General features: G+C 37.1%; 1 protein-coding gene across 5 annotated transcripts in view; it reads left to right on the top strand.

Annotated features, from left to right (window-relative positions):
• LOC5576237 (dystonin) overlaps positions 1 to 18,390 on the top strand; it is a 627,686-nt gene that overhangs the window by 236,602 nt on the left and 372,694 nt on the right. The window contains exon 1 of one of the 5 annotated variants that reach the window (XM_021853499.1): positions 3,828 to 3,843. The exons of the other annotated variants lie outside the window; for them this stretch is intronic. The gene's annotated coding sequence lies outside the window, so the exon portion shown is untranslated. Of the gene's footprint in view, positions 1 to 3,827; positions 3,844 to 18,390 lie in introns of those variants that run through there. 5 annotated transcript variants of the gene reach the window in all.

The raw sequence follows: 18,390 nt of genomic DNA, 5'->3' as shown, positions 1-18,390 counted from the left end.
GTCAGGTGGGGTTGAGGGAAGGAATGTTAGTGTGTGACCTTTGCTATTTGGAGACCGTGTTTTCCTCTGCATCTCCACAAAGGTTACTGGGAGGGATGGTTGTTAATGAGGAGGATCGTTGGGTCACAGGATTCACTTTGATAAGCGATTAGACCATGATAAACGATTATTTGTTAACATGCTTAGGAATATAATGAATATATTGACATGGAAAATTTCCAAATAGGAGTAAATAATGTCGTTACTTGAAGTGACGAACCATTCAAAGTTTGTTGAACAAATAGGTAAAAGCAACATTCCTACAGCTGTTATGACGAAAGCATGTGTAACAATATTTTACTCAAATTGAAAAAAATAAATCGATTGGCTGGATCATCACATAATATTCTTATGCCGACACTTACAGTGGCGAACCATTCAAAGTGTTTTGAATAAAATTAACGTTTTGCAAGTCTATACTTCTAGCACAGACAAACAGACCGAACCATTCAAAGCCTTTTTTATAAAAATAAAGGTAAAAGGAAGGGATTTTATATATAAAAATATGAATTAGAGTTTATGCCGACACTTACAGTGACGAACAATTCATAGTTTGTTGAATAATCATATTTATGTCCCACCGTTGTAACGATTAAATGTGCGGTCATACATATTTTATAGATTAAAAAAAAGCATGAAACGAGCTCACCAATTGATCCTTCATCCTTGATTGAGCAGCCACTGAGAAACGCCGTATTTTTTCGCACTCGCGCCACGCGGACCGAAAACAATTGGTCTTGATTCCGTCGCTCGCCCTGCAGGAGCATGTCATGGAATCGGAAGACCACACACTACTAACGCGAATCTCTTTTCGCACTCGCGTCACGCGGACCGAAAACGATTGGTCTTGATTCCATCGCTCACCCTGCAAGAGCATGCCATGGAATCGGAAGACCACACACTACTCACATTCAATGAACAACAATGCATATGATAAAAAAATGTTTGTTTAATACAATCAATGTTTTTGGACGGTTTTCATTTATTGAATTTATTTATTCATTATTACTGAATTCAAAGATAATCGAAGAATTATTCTTTTGTCAGAAATTACATTATAAAAGAAAATTCCTATTTAATAACCTGGATTTATGACTAATATCAGGCTGAGTATCAGGCTCGGTTCCAGTAGGGACGTATCGTCAGAAAAATTAAGAATAATAATAATTTTTCTATTGATAGCCTCTAAATTCAACATGCTGAGTGCTATCAAGGTGAAAAATTCATGCTTCTACCTAAAATCAAGATGGCGTCGAAATCTAAGATGGCCGCCAGATTTTTTCACTCAAAATAATATTCTTATTCTTTACTCGACTCAAATAAAACACCAAAGGTAGAAAGCTTTTTTCTTCTTGTACAAAACAAGATTTTTGTATTGATTGCACTCGCCATATACATCAAAATCGTATAACATGGTTTAGAAAATCGTTCATTTGATAGGGTAAATACCATTGCTCACCTAGTATCTGTAGCCTATCTTACACAATTTTTCCTCAGCTTTCTGATGGTGATCTCAGAATTCAAAACTAGCGGTGCGCTAATGGTAAAAAAACGATTTTTCTAACAAAATTCAAAATGGCCGCCGAAATTTTTTCGAGTTCAAATGAAAGCTATATCCTTTCTTTATACGATGCCACTAAGTTTGCTATGCGTTCCAAGCGAAATATGAGGCATATCCCGTGAAGAAATACCCAGGATTTATCAAAAAATGGGCTTTTTCGCAAACTGTTCAGCTGGCTGGCGTACGAGGGGTCCACCAATTTGAGAAAACAGAAAGGACCACCCTCAAGTTTTATCAAAAACTAGCGATCAGTGACATAAAATTGGAATTCTAACTATGGGTGCCGATGGCGGCCTGGTTTCAGCGAGAATTGCTCATTGTAATTACGCTGAAAACAAATCTCTGCTTAACAATTAAAAACTTCTATTGATTTGTCGAGTCCAAGAAATACAATATGGACAGTAGTGTGGGACAAAATTAAGATTCTCGCTCCAGTCCACTTTTTGTAATGCATTTAGGTTCCATAACATTTGTGCAAAATTTCAGTTCGAATGGTGAAACTATATTTACGCGCCAGCCGTTCAAAGTTTGCATGGGATTTACTATGGGAAAACTTATTTTTGCAAAAAAAATCGCCAGGGGTCGCCCATTGACCTCTATAAAAATTCTGAGCACAGACCTCAATAGGTATTTCTTACGATGAAGAATATTGCCGAAGACCGCGAAACACTTGTGAAACTTTATTCAATGCAAACCTATTAGCAAGGGGACGTTGATTAACACGTAAAAGAATAACAATAATAACAAAATTGGGCAAAATTTCCGAATAGTATTTGTTTAATGACTTTTTTCACAAGCATCGGATTGCTTTGCGGTCTTCGATAATGTTGTTCATCGTAGAAATACCTATCGAGGTCTGTGTTCAGAATTTTTATAAAGGTCAATGGGCGACCTCTGTCGATTTTTCTTTGCAAAAGTAAGTTTTCTCATAGGTAATGGGACCTAAATGCAATCCAAAAAGTGGACTGGAGCGAGAATCTAAATTTTTCATATAACCGTGTCCCAGACTAATGGACAGACAGACTCTTATTCGCAAAATAGGACAGATGAACTTACGGCTTTGTCAGCAAGTGGTTCTGTGGTTTGAAGAGCTTAGAGAATTATAGTATCCAGTATCTACAGCCTGACAACAGTCATCTCCGATATCACTTTCATTATCAGTTTATTGATTTTTTGAATTATGGCCACTGCATGTGCTACATACGTAAGAGCTCTCTTTTTGCTCAACTCATCGTACGGCAAATACCAACATGCATTCAGCATACAGGTTTCTTATCAATTCATCCAAAGCACCAGCAGGTCTCCAATGAACACCGTTGACTCATTGTTCCGCAAATACTTACAGACTGCTGCCCTCAACTTCTTCCCGCGCGTACGATACAATACAATACACGACTAGATATCAGAAATGAATTTTTCTACCACTCCCCGGCCTGGTTCCATCAAGCACTGTGTCCAAGTAGTCGTATGCCTACTAACACTTGCACCGCATTAGCATTTCGCACCAACTAACTAGAAAGATAAACATACCACCCCAAAACCGATGACGACGACGGCGCACGCAGGAGTAATTTGGGTCAATCATGGTCCAAACTATGTTCTGTCTTTAACGTTTTTTAATGCCTTCGAGATTGGCTTGGATTTATGTTCACCTTAAGACAATTTTTTGATTTTCTGTTATTATGTGGAAAACGACATTTTATATATTTGTCACATTTGGTTTGAATGCCCTCAATGTGAATTTTTAAAGCTAGATTTGTTTTCATCTGACCAATTTATTGGAACATCTGTCATCGTTGCAACATGTCTACTTGAAGGTTTTAAATATCGAGCTTTTGGTTTATGTGGGAAGATTGTAAGGTAGAGTTTTGGAAGCATTAGGAGAAATCTTCCATATTTGCAGGTATGAAGAAAAATATCCAAACAGATGACACTCAGACTTCGACTTTTGGCGGAGAGGCCTCTTGGTGTGTTGTTTGTTTTGCGTCTGTTTCTATGACAATTTTATTTGACTCGGTATAAAAAATGTGAGTCTTTCAAATTTGATATTATGCCCACAGATTTTTTCTAATTACTCCTCTGTGCGACGCGATAACCACCTCTCTGTCGTGTGTGTTGGTTGCTAATCTAGCCCCACACCGGGTCCGGTTAGTATCGTGTTTTCAGTTTCGCGAAGCGGCCGAAGAAAATTCGCGTTCTTGCCAAATTTGCATCGAGTGAGAGTTTTCCCATTCCCCATTTAAGTATGACACATTCTTCCAGTTTATTAGTGCATTCAAAAAATGTATCATTTCTGAGTGGGGTTCAAAGTGTCTACCAATGTTGACATCCAAGTGTCACCAGAACGTGATAATGCACGAGACCAGGGATGGTAGCGGTGGGCAACATTGACCTTTGGAGCATTTATTGTGACGGGATGGCAGACTAAAAACAAAACCCGATGGAAAAATGTGGAAAACGAAAGTGAAAATGGCTCTTCACTTGTCACACGCTCGCGAGACAGAAGAAGTGATGTGGATGGAACTCAAGTGCAAGTGCGACACCAAACATGGAAGAGGAAATATGTCGTGAATGCGAACCATCATTCCGACTCTACGATGCATCCTCAAATGCACTTCGAAATGTGCAGTTATAGACACCCCGAGATAGAAGTGCAGTTAGAAACCAGTTTCCTTTCTGCTTTTTCCCCCGTTGTTGTTGTTCACTACTTCGTACCTTCTTCGGAATATGTGCATTTTTTCGCGATGGAAAATAGTTGGTCTTTAAATAAATTCATGTTTTCCGCCCGATTATCTCTAACTTCGTTCGATCGTGTCATACCTAGCTCTTTCTTGGTATGTGAGCGCATTTGTCTCTTTAAAACGAGGCACCCGGTTTTCCACGTAGATACGTGTTGGTGAGATGTACTGTTTGGGTCGTCTATCTTCGGGACGGTGTAATCAACAACTACTGAGGAAATATGGGACGGTGTAGAAGACATGTAGACGAAAAACTTGAAACATGACTTATTAAATCATTATTATGCACTGCTGCTATACTTGAACCGTTTCACTAACACAGTTTTGAGTCCCCTAGAATTGTATAGACTAAAGTGGACACTCTGTTTTCGTCTTTAAGGAGAAACACATCTGAATAGCATCGACATATTTTGACTCAAATTTAACTAATTTATTGAATAATACTAGCAAAACTTTTCAAAAAGATCTGTCTAACATTAAGAGGTTCTTTTTGTTTACTTTCTCTTTAATCAATAACTAAGCCACATTAACCCTTCTTTAGCGTATTTTGTATGAATATATACGATCTATAGAGAAAAACTTCTAAAATCTTTAGTATTGCATCTCGACCTTTTGTCCTTTCGATGTTTTGTCTTTCGATCTTTTGTCCGTAACCCCCGAGAAAGGAGATAATCTCTCATTGTTACATATGTCCTTTTAAAAAGTTACGCGAGATTTCTCGGTGAACTTTTACTAAAGACCTATGAAACGATTAGAGCTTATCTCCTCTTTCGATTATAACAGTGGAATACTAAAGCTTTTGGGAAGAGTTTTCACAATAGATCGAAAAATAATGTTCTGTGCAAGCGTTTCACACAAAAAAAAAACGACACAGAAGAGGTTAATGGGGCTCAGTGATTGAATAAAAAAACATAAACAAAAAAAGCCTCTCAATGTTAGATAGGTCCTTTTGAAAAATTACGCCAAAATTTATCAAAAGTACTATTTTGATCAAATTTTAAGTTACTCCATCCTTGTCAAATTAAACGTAAAATAATTTCATTATCAGGAAATTTGTTTTGTTCGTTGATAATTTTACATGTACGCATTGACAATAATATTCCAAAGCCACAACGGAAATTGACTGGGAGACAAGTCCATGTTACTGTCAGGTGAATTATTCATAGGTTTTATTCATTCCCTGTTGCATTCATATGAATTGTCTATCGTCACAGTTGTTTTATTTATAGAAGCAAGTTTGTGTCAGTCCGGATCGATGGATAATTGTTCTCATGTTTTCCTCACAAGAAGAGTAGAATAATTTTGGTTTCTGACAGACATGTGTTTTTTGTGGAATTCGCTTTCCGGTTCTAGAATTTTTATGATCGACCAACAATCCGAAAGCGTTGTATATGTGTAACGTTTACCATCAATTAGCCGAGCTTGCCAACGTGGAGATCTTATCTTGTTCATACTTCGGTACAGGTGGAAAGCGTTTACGAAAACGTACGAGCGACCTTCGAAGGCTGTTCTATCAATTCGGTTGTTTTATGGGGCAGTCAGTTGTTGACGTTTTCGTTTGCGATAAGACTAATTGGTCTCTTGAAGGAGGAGAGTGTTGGTGTAGCTCAAAGTGATGTTTTTTTTTATCATTTTTGAGCAGAATTAATGTTTTTTCTACGTCTATGGTCGAAAAAAAGTTACACCTGAAAATAATTCAGCAAATTCCAACGGTGATGCATCCAGCGATATTCACACAATTCTTCCAGGATTTTCACATAATTCTTATAGGATTTTCTTTCAGTAGTTATTCTACTAATTTATCTAGTTTTCGCTTAAGATATCTTTCCTACAAGAATGCTAGATTCCTACTGGAATTATCCCAGGAGTCCATATAGGTTTATTCTAGGGCTGTAGTAATTTGATTTGGAATTATTTCAGGAAATCTTATAATGATTTCTCGAGGAATTTCAACGTATGATTTTTTCATTTATTTTTCACTTAATTTCCCTTCAGTTTTCTTGAGGTCCATGAAAAGAATAAAGAATTGCTACACTGAGTCTGCTAGGAATTGTTCCATTACATCAGTGAATTACTCAATGAAATTTATTAGAATCTTTTGAATAAATTTCTAAATACTATCTGGAAATTTTTTCTTTGATTTCTGATAGAATTTTTTTGGGAAATTTCCTGGAAAAACCTGTGGAGGAATAAGACTATAAATAATTTTTTAACGAAAATCTTTGAGCTAATCTCCCAAGGGGTATCACTGGAGTAAGTACTAGATCAGGGTGTCTGAACCTGGAATTATCACGAATTTTTTTTTAACCTAGAAAGCACCTGGAATTCTCAGGGAATTTCGGGCATAATCAGGGAAATTATTTTTAATTCGTAATACATAGTAGATTATGTCCTTTTTGTGATACAACATTTTCCAGTCAAAATATTTCAGTCCTTTATTTTTTTGTTATTTTTATTTCTAGTTTATTCTAGTCATTCCTTCAGATATTCCTTCTGAAACACTTTCAGGTACACCTTCAGAAATGCTGCAGCGATTTCTCAAGTGATTTTTAGATAAATTTCTTAAGAATTTGGTCCAGAAAATCCTAGAGCATTCCATCGCTAGTACCTCCAGTAATTTTCACAGAGATTACTCTGAAGAAGTCCTAGCGATTATCCCAAGATTCCCTGTAGATGTCTTTTTACTGGTTCTTTCAGTGATTTTTCCAGTTGCTACTTCTAGGAGATTCCCCACAGATCCTACAGGAGTTCTTCTACAAAGTGATGATTCCAGAGCTTTTGAAAAAAAAACTATCTTTCCCATACAATAATTTCTACGCCGATTTTTTTCATTTATTCCTAGTATCTTTATAGGGATTAATTAATTAAAATTCATTTACGATTACTCTCAGGAATTGCTCCAAAATATCCTTCAGGCAATATTTTTTGAAATCTATTGGGCCTCGTGACCGTGCGGTTAGTGTCGTCAGGCATTTAGGCGCATCGTGTTATGGGACGGGAGTTCAATTCCCGCTTCATCCATTGAAACTTTTCGTCTGGAATGTTTCTCGCTTGTCCGTTGTCTAGTGTTAAGTTCAGTCTATGCAGCTAAATGACTGAAGAAGGTGTCTGTGTCTTTTTTATTACAAACTTTCACAAGAATTTCTCAATACATTCAACCTGGTATTCCTCATTATGTTTCTCTAGAAAATTTATCTCGGCAACATTTCTCGAATATTTAATTGAATAAGATTTGTAAATCTCCATGGATTCTTCACAACTTCTTTCAATGTTCTGCACCAGGTAATACTACAGCAATTATTACAGTCATTGTTCCGATTAGTGATCCTTTATAAGAGAGATACGCGGAAGCTGACATTTCTGCCAAAGTGTGAGCCAATCGTGCAGCGAGATTTGTCAAAGCATGAGCCAAACGAACATGCGTTTTGTTTGTTTTGAACTTTTCTCGAGGGGTAATGTAATCCGCTTGAAATTATTTCAATGAAAGTTGTTTTGCATAGAGCAAAAATATGTTATATTTTTTTCTTTTTAGAATTTTTGTCAATGCAATATTTAGTTGTTGATTTTTTATGCTGTTTATTAGTTCGGAAATGTAGCTCAATCATCTATAACGAAACAAAAAGTGGTCAAAATTTTGAGATATCAAGTGTTACGCTCACTAGCGTCACCTGGTGGCAAAATATCGAATCTCATGGCTTAAATAAATACAGCCTTTGAGCTACTCAACGGTGGTGGCAATATTTTAAATCAACTAGCTCGAATAATGATAGCCCTTGAGTTACTCAACAACTTAACAGAAGACTTCATAAGTGGTCAGGATTTTGAGATATGTGCAAAACAAAAGTTTAATGCTCACTAGTGCCGCCTGGTGTCAAAATCTCGAATTTCTCGGCTTAAATAATTACCGCACTTGAGCTACTGCATGACTTTGCGCCGAAAAAATATACTGGAGAAATCCTTGGATAAATTTCCCAAGAAGTTCGTAAGGAAAATTCTGGAAAACTATTTGGAAGAATCCCTGAAAAATGTCTTAAAAGAAATCTCTCGATATTTCTTAAAGGTGTTAAAACGAAATCTTGGACAAATTTCAAATGAAATCAAACAAGTTCCAAGAAGTGTACTCGTGTAAAAATCGGAGTATTTTTTTACTCCTGTTTAGAATCTTTTCAACATTTTGGACATCTGGTAATATTTTGCGACCAAGTTTTCTATTCTATAAATGAAGGCGCTTCGTCAAGCCCAAGCAAGCGGATTCAATTTCGTGTCGTCTAGTGGAAGTTTTTTTTTTTTCAATTTGGCTTTTACCAGGCGCCCAAGCAGGTGAATTCGATTGTATGTCACCGGGGTGAAAGTTTTGTTTCATTCTAGCGTTTTGATTGGAAACTTCTTGTTGGAGAGTCGAGGCTGGAATATCAATTGGTGAGCTCGTTGCATGCTTTTGTTTCAAATGAGTTAAATAGCATGGTACACGGAAAAAATCGGTTGCCGGATTCATGAGCAAAATGTCATGAATTCATAAAATTCTATGTTTCATGATATCATGACTAAAAGTCATGAAATCGTGAGTATTATGCAAGAATTTGAATGCTCAGGGCGTTACACAAACCTAACTGTCACTTTCTTCATCTTAGTCAACGCGTCTCATGGCGATCGGTGATTTTTTCTAGTAGTTTTGTTTTTGAAAAAGTTTAAATTGAAGACACTGCTCTTCGGTACCTTGCCATCGTATCGATGACATTCTTGGCGAGATTTCCGTAAGTTCCCACGTTGTGTCACGACACAATCAATCTGCCGGAGCTGTTAGATGTTCCAAAACATACTTACAAGCCTTCATCATGATTTTGCAGAACCGGGCAATGTTTGACTTTGAGCGAAGATTTCGCTTCACAAACTCGTCGGCGATTTTAACTGCTCGGATGTGATGCCTTCCCTATGTCCTATAGCAGAGCAGCTCAAAAAAAGCCTTCGACAGCCGGATGTTCCAGTTCACTTTCCATATCCACAGTATTCTTAAGGAGTGTTCCATTACTCATGCAATCCACCAGCATTTTGTGAGCCCAGGGACCATTTGTCAAATCAATTGATATTCGAAACAAAATTTTGCGTACAAACCTAACCACTGAATGTTCGCGTTCCTGCTAAAGATTTGGCACTCGTTAGGTCGTCGATTGTAGAATGTGTTCGCGGTTTATTACGAAACTACCGGCGCAAAAGTCGCAACGATTTTACTATTCATTGCATTTGTTTACCAATAGCAAATATAAACTGGGATCTAAATTGACGTATAATGTTCCGTTTTCATGAAATTAGTTCATGATTCGGGGATTCTGCTTCATGATTTCATGACTCAATTTTCCACTTTTTAGCACCAAAATCGGAATCATAAATAAAAGCCATCTAAATACATGAATAGTGCTTATGTTTTCATGAACTTTGTTCATGATATCAGATCCTGCTTCATGATATCATGACCGAAATTGCCACTTTTCGTATCAAAAATAGGAATCATAAATGACAGATGACTAAATCCATGAATAGCGCTTATGTTTCCATGAATTTTATTCAAGGTTCCAGCATACATGCTTCATGATTTGAGGATTCCAGCTGACATTTTTCTTCGCTTTAAATTGAAAACTTAACGTACAGGCGGCGTTACGGTAAAATTCTTCATGATTTCATGACTTTTGGTCATGGTGTATTTTCATAACATGAAAACACACTTTCCTCCCGAAATAATGACTCATTCTCCTTATTTCGAGTGCCGCATTTTTACCCGTGTACATTATCGAGACAGCGTAAAGGATGCTATAATATACGCTTATGTATTTGTTCAACAAACAGTGAATAGGAGGTTAGTTTGGGAAAAATCCTTATTTCAAGTTTAAATACAGTATGCCTTGGATTTTTTTTTCGAAATTACTCTAGATCTTTAAATGACACTACAAGTGCTGGCTTTTTATTTAGAAAACTTTTTGGTTTTATATTACACGATGCATCATGCAAAACCTTTAAATGGTTCGTCATCAAAAGTGTCGACATATTTTTTGTTCGATGGAAAAAATACTTTTACAAATGAGGCATCATAACTGTTGCATTATGTTTAAGGTCTGTGTAATTCGTGAAAATTATGCGTTATTTCTGGATGATCCTCCAAGTCCTTATAATCAAGCGTGTCGTTTACCAAGACGAATCATCTAATTCTACCCTCTCCTATTTTTCCCACTCCCAGTGTTTTCTCGTGGAAGTGCAGAGGACTCAGCGGCTTCCTAAAAGCGAGTAAGATGTTAACATATTCTCCCCATCCCAAATTTAGGACAAATTTTTGAACGCAGCCGGTACCTTGTGAAAGTACAGTTGTCCTTGCAAAAACGGGATAGCTACTGCAGATCGTCAATCATTCTTATGCTCGATCAGCTTTTCTATTCTGAATAATTCTAATGTGCAACGATTCTATTAGTTGATCCTGAATATGCTTGTGAATTGGAGCCTTCTCAAACTAGTTCCTCGTGAACTTCTTAGATTTCTTCCATTCACCTGATTAGCATGCAACTATTCAGTTCCATTTGTCAAAACAAAACCCGTCGCCCCTCGATCCGTCTGGATAGTCCGTTGAAGAGGTCGCGTCTTTACTTTGATGGAGACAAACAGTGACATCAGCAGCAGCGCAGTCCGCGGTTTTTCAACGAAGCCCCCCTCTGCACGTATCAAGACCTGAACCGTTGAAGGTGGGCGCGTGCACGTCCATACTTGTGTGTGTTTGTATCCATCTCGTCTCCGTCTCCGTCTCGTAGATAAGTTTGTACCGTTTAAGAGTCGACTCATTATCAACAACTTCATCAGCAGTCCGGTTTGCCCAATTAACACATTTTGCGAAGCGCATCATCTACACGCCCCGCTCAATCCGCACAAATATCCATCCGGGTGTGTATTCGCTTCAGGGGGCGTTCTGAGATAAATTGCATCTTGACCACTTGACCAGATTTGCCTTTAGTTTGCCTTTGGTTTGGCGACGGTGAGGTATGTGCATTGTTTGCAACACATATTGACAGATGAAATATAATAGTAAATATTTGAGGGTATCGACAGGGGGCACCGAAACGTGCCAAGCTTTTAACTGCAACCAGGGGCTTCTGCTGTTGCTGCACAAATGCTCGCAGACAGCCTCCAACCAAGGGCGTAGTTAGAAATGTTGTCCCTCTAGACCGATGGCTTTCTTGAGGGAAAGCTTTTCGTTTATGTGTGAAATTCATTAATGAGTTCTCGAGGTTACTCGCCCCTCTGATGAAAATCCTGACTACACCCATGCCTCACCTCGTCTAAGGCAAAGATGGATTTATTTTCAAGTTCTATCTCGGTCTCTGCGACGATGCAGATTAAATTGAGTTGCACTGCTGCGCGTTGATTACGGCATTGTGCTTTTTTCCCTCAATACATTTGGCGAACGATCAAAAGTCATTCCATTCTGTTCTGTTTGTGTTTGTCAGTGAGTGATTACTCCACAAATCAAAACCGAATCCGAGTGCAAACATTAGACTAAGTGGTCGACTTCAGGTTGTTGGTCAAGTTCGAACTCTTATACAGTACCCTTGTGCGCTCTTGGGGAGGTTTTTGTTTGGTTTTGCAATCGAACACGTTCCGAGACTGTTTTTATCTTCTGCTTCTTATGTTTACTAATAAGTAGTTTCGCACTTCAGTTCGGAAGGCGGGCTACGCTTGACAGCAAAAGGGGGAACTGCTGGGCACGTGTCAAATAGATAGCTGCAGAGTTGTAAAATGGAGCTAATCATTACATAATACATTTGATTGAAAGAAAAGCGGCTAACATATCCGTCATTCATACTTATCGAAGATTTGAAAATATACCGTTCGAGATCCATTCCAAGCTATTAAGATAAAAGCATTTCGCGCTTATGGGGAGAACCTACGCAGGGAAACCATCTGCAACCATGCGTAGGACGCGAAACAAATTGTTCGATTCATTTGAATATCATAAATTAAACCCAACGATAGCTCGGAGCTGAGAAGTCGTCGATGCTTTGGCACTTGGACGCAAAACCTCTGCAGCTCTTTGCCAAGATCGCATACCTTGCCTCATCGAGTGGGAAATTAGAAAATACGATCCGAACGATCTAATGTCTGAGAGTTGTGCGGGTCGCAACATGTGCTCCAAAATGATTTTTTTTCTCTGATCATTAATATGCATCGCATATAAGGTAATACGTTCAACTGTTAGTGGCAGTCACGCTACTAGCGCTGGAATGCTACTTATTTTGATGATGAACGTTCACTAACTCTGATGCCAAATGTTCATGTACTTGGTTTATGAATATGAATAATCTATAGCAAAACCGGTGTCTAAACAGCTACTGAGCACCAGGCCCAGGATTGAACCCGGATGTAAACCCGCGGTAATTCAAACGCTTTTCTGCCCCTCATTTGTGTCGTTAGTTTAATTTTATCATCAAAATGGCTTTTTAGAAGCTTACATAATTGGGCCTGTCTTCCTTAGCCTTGTGGTGAAGTCCACGGCTGCAAAGCATAGCCATGCTGAAAATTGTCTGGGTTGGATTCCCGGTCGGTCCACGATTAATTTCGTAATGTAAATTGCTTTGACATCTGGCAATAAGGGCTTCTGGAATAAACTTTACACCCAAAAGTTGAAACCGTCATTATAGGCGTTTTCTGCGTCTATTGATGGCGGAAAAGTGTTCTTCTGAGCGACATGACGTTTTTGAGCGTCTATTGATAGGCAGATAATCCGGTCATTGAGTCGAGCAGTTTTTACGGTACAAATGGGGAAGTACAAATTGATATGCTTTCTGAACCACGCATACCAACAAGCGGGTTCAGTGCTGTGGTATAGTATTTGGTTCTCACGCTCATGACCATGGATCGATCCTGGTTGATGTCGCATGTGTATTTTTTTTCATGTGCGTGCATCACCAACACATGTATTAAAAAATAAAACTTCCACACATATGCCTCTTTTAAGTGCATGTATTGGAAGTATGGAAATACGCAAAAAACCGAGAGGGAGCAAACCAGATTCGAACCATAATCATCGGAACGACCAGCACACTGTGTATCTACTGCTCCAATCTTACTACTGAAATGCAGAGTAACCAAAGTCGATGTGGTTTTACGTTTCATATGCATGATTGCTCATGCTGTTGATAAACATGTGAACATGTGTTATCCCCAGCAAAATAAGGATATACAGTCAAGTCTCCTTTAAAGCGTTAATCATCGTATGTTGAACAAGTTTAATGTATATTCATAATAATTTATCACCTACCAGAGTAGCCACATTCTCTATTGTAGAACTTACTTAAGGACTGTTCATTTTATAAAGTAGACACCTTGTGCATGCTATATCTTTATAATATATCAATAGAATCGTAAGCGGTTTTCTGTATACAGTATCGTTAGACTATTATATTATTGCACGATGGTGTTATAACAAAAAAGCCATCAAAATAATTATAATTCACACGAATAAGGAACAATGTTTAGAATGGTCAAAGATTGGTAGGTCTGGAGCCAAGTATAATAGTTGAGTATACCAAAACACAATTCATTCATAAAAATTCGGATTTTTGGTATGTGAAAAATATTGTTTAAGTTTGAAGAACATCTTTTCTAGGAAGTTTTTGTCGAAACTTCTTTGTTCTTCTTTGTAAGATCTTATATTTCCATATAGGAGGAAAATAATAGTATTACGATGCACAGAAAACCGATTATGATTTCATTGATAAACTAGCTAACCCAGCGTGGCTAGTCACGTTCCATAAGAATTTTCAAGCAAAAACCTCTTTCAAAGATTAATAATGTTGCAAAATGATAACATGGATTATTATGCCATTGGTGTATGAATAATAATATGCCATTGGTGTATGAATAATAAGCTGAGACACGCATGATATTTATGAACGCAAAATCGCCCAAATTTAAATATATTGTTGTTGCTGTTGTATGCTGCTCAATGAAACCTTTCAAAGCGTTACTGACAGACAGAAAACTCTGGGATTTTATATACATGATAAAAAAGATATAGCATAAACAAGGTGTCCTCTTTATAAAATGAATAGTCTTTAAAACATGAAAACTCTGTCGAATCTCTTGCTGGTGCTATTCAAAGAAAACAAGATCACGGTTCTACTTTCACATTGATAAAAAAATATCGATCCAATGCTGATGAATGCTACCCAGAATGAGCTGATTATAAGAAACCGTGCCCCATATATGGGATTAAATTTTAACCATGGTTTTAGTATAATAGTAAAAGAGTTTTCTATAGATGAATCGATCATTTTGACTCAAGAACAACTTCTGCAAATTGGCTATTAGTTTTTGCAAGCAATTTATTTTAAGAATTATGGCACCGATATGTTGATTTTAGAACAGAACGTTCAGTGAGGAGATTGTAGTAAACCGTTTGGAGAAGTCAAGAGAACATATATACTGATTTTTTTATCATGAAAAATATGAAAACAAAATTTCATTTTTATATAACGCAATAATCTTTTTTTTATCATTTTTAATTTTGACTATCTATGAATTGTGATAAGAATAAGTTGTTCAGGACAAAATTTCAGAGACATTTTCGATAAGAAAGTTTTTCTAAGAACAACTTATGCTGTCCATAAAGACCCATATTGAAAAAAGTAGGCACTGAGAAAATAGCGCTCAAACTTTGAAGTTTTTCATTCATACAAATGTTTATAATTTTCTATTAGGGGCCGTCCATAAATAACGTAGCATTTTTCACTGATTTTTTACACCCCCCTTCCCTCTCGTACCGTTTCGTCACAAATGCTGATACTTCCCCTTGGAAAATACGTAGCATATCAAGCACCCCCCCCCCTTCTTCTTCTTCTTCTTCTTCTTCTTCTTGGCATTGACGTCCTCACTGGGACAGAGCCTGCTTCTCAGCTTAGTGTTCTTATGAGCACTTCCACAGTTATTAACTGAGAGCTTTCTATGCCAAAGTTGCCATTTTCGCATTCGTATATCGTGTGGCAGGTACGATGATACTCTATGCCCAGGGAAGTCGAGAAAATTTCCAACCCGAAAAGATCCTGGACCGACCGGGAATCGAACCCAGACACCTTCAGCATGGCTTTGCTTTGTAGCCGCGGACTCTAACCACTCGGCTAAGGAAGGCCCCCCCTTTGCATTTTTTATTAATTTTCCTCAGTGATTGGGTTGAAACAAAAAATTAGAATTCAGAAGTTCAATACAAAATTTGATATTAATTACTGACTAAAATGTAAGGATAATCTAATCTAACAGTATGATATACAGTAGCGCTCGAAAGTAATTTGGAAAACAGTTTCAAATAAACACAGTTCCTGTTACATTATTTTGGTATCTAGTTTCATATAGGCTAAATTGTATTACTTTTGCTGTTGTCACCAAGCCAAACAAGTTTACTATAGAAAATGTGAAAAAAAATTGATTGGATTGATGAAGCTCGTTATTGTTGAGTTAGGGTACAATATATTTTTAGTTTATTTTTAGTTAGAACAAAAATTTTGTTATTAAAGGATTGTTTTTTTTTTAATTATTCTTTGTTAGGAAATAGATTTCAATGAAAATGAACAATACAATATATTAATTCGAAATGAATTATTATACAAATTCAAATCCATTTGGCAATCAGTGGCCAGATATAGAAACGATTACACTTGATATATTTGGAATGTTTAGAAAATTTTAGCGATTATTATACAAATTATTTATCTCTATTAATATTTCAGCTGAACTTCATTATCTTTCTTCATAATAAAATAAACCTACACAACCTATAATGAAACAGTTAAATAATAAAAAATTATCAAATTACCAAGTTATCAATAAAATTGAATGATAGGGCAATTTCGATATCACTCGAATCTGTTGTCCTCATTAATATTCAGGCTATTCCATCAAGAGCATTGATACATCAAAACAAATCGATGAGTTGATTGTGTGAGATCTCCTGCAACATTGAATGCATAATACACGGTATGAATATCTTGTTTCATGTAATATTTGCCGAAAAGAGCATATTTTATTGTCTTGAAAACGGCTGACTTTATGACTCGTTAACAAATGAGAAAACAATGTACTCCAAGTAGTTAAGGCATTGATTTGTAATTTACTTATTAAACTTTGATTTTGTTTATTTATAAATTTATCAATTAAGACACGAATATAATATAATATTTACATAACCATTTAAAGCTTTGAAAAATCTGTTTGATTGCATTTATCAAGAAAATCTAAAATTTCTCAGATTTCTTTTCAATCTTGATGAATGTTTTGAAGCTGAATCATCATTTTATAAACCATGTTTATAAGTCAAACAAAACAGAGGACAGAGCCTGCATCTCAGTGTTCTTATGAGCACTTCCACAGTTATTAACTGAAAGCTTACTGTGCCAATGACCATTTTTGTTTGCGTATATCGTGTGGCAGGAACGAATATACTCTATGCTCTGGGAAGTCGAGAAAATTTCCAACCCGAAAAGATCCTCGACCGGTGGGATTCGAACCCACGATCCTCAGCTTGATCATGCTGAATAGCTCCGCGTTTACCACTACGGCTCTATGGGCCCCGTAAAGATCCCCCTCCCCCCTAAATAGCTACGTCATTTATGGATGACCCCTTACATTTCTTCCTGACATATTTAACACAAGCGCATAGCTTACTAATTTTGCTTCTAATGATCAGCAAAAAATAATAAACTTGAACACAATTCACGTTTGCAGCTGAAATTGAAATTAAAAGTTCATATGGAGACTGGTATGCCTTTATTTTTCAATATGGGACTGCACCAACTTCATATTTTCCAATACATTTTCAAACAATGTCTGTTTATTTTTATATGCATAATAAAATGCAGATTAAAATAAGTTTTATTGCACTCATTCGATAACTGTCAAGCAATGATACATAGTTTTGACATCATGAATGCTCTAAAGCATGACTTTAAATCGACAATATGTAGAGCATTCCCAAGTAACCACAAGCATTAATGTATAACCGTATTTTAACTTTAATTCAACGAGTGCAATGCATCATTGCTTTTATTCTGCAATATGCGTGCAATAATGCTTTAATTCCATTTTATGAATGCAATGTAGCATTGCTTTATTGTAGCAATGAAATGTGCATCAATGGGTGATATACGGTCACCGCTCAATGCTTCATTGCATCATCTTTCTCAATGCTTCATCGCAACAAAAACGGCAAGACTTCAATGCAGTATTTATCGTCGATCCTTCATTCACTCAGGCTCAGATTATAGAAATACTTAAATATCCCTTATGAGAATTCGCCACAAGAAATCTGGTTGAAATGTGTAGATTTGTCTTATGAGAAACCAGAATTTGAAAACAAAAAAAAAGTTGCATCAACCTGGAATTGAACCAAAAACCTTACGATTGTTAGGCCCGTGCGTACACCACACGCCTATCGCAGATTCAATGTGGCAAGATGCTAAAACGATACATAAAGCGTGAAGATGCGCAACCGTTTTAGCCCCACATAATGAAAACAAAACAAAATCTCAACAGCAAAAGAGCGACAGCCGCGGTTAAGGTGATTATAGAACGAAGCCACACCTCAAATTTTCAAGAGCACAAGACATAAGAACCAAACAGCGCTCCGCGTGAAAAATCTATCCCGTTGGTCACCACCAGGAAGCAAGCAAGTTGATTGGTTTTCAACGCGAACTGTTGTCAGATACTCTCGTCTTGTGCACTTGAAGATTCAAAGTTTGGCTTCGTTTTATAATCATCTTAACTGGGAAGTGCAACAGTCGTGTTCACCAAACTAATTGCGCACTTCACCCCCAATTGAACTATCACGAAATTTGTAGAGTGCAGAAAAACGGATCATCTCAACGTATTTGGTGCACTTGTTTCTTGAACCACAAGGAATAAGTGCACTAAAAACATTATCATGATTCGACGTACCCGACGAGTGAAATCGACAATATTTGCCACCGGCAGCGAAAGGGTGCTGCGTTTCGTGCAGAATTTTTTACAACAGCGTTCCTTCCGAGT

The sequence above is a fragment of the Aedes aegypti genome, chromosome 3, assembly GCF_002204515.2.
Source record: "Aedes aegypti strain LVP_AGWG chromosome 3, AaegL5.0 Primary Assembly, whole genome shotgun sequence".
Classification (NCBI taxonomy): Eukaryota; Metazoa; Arthropoda; class Insecta; order Diptera; family Culicidae; genus Aedes; species Aedes aegypti.
Note: the sequence above shows the minus strand (reverse complement) of the source record. Positions and strands in the feature narration are given on the sequence as shown.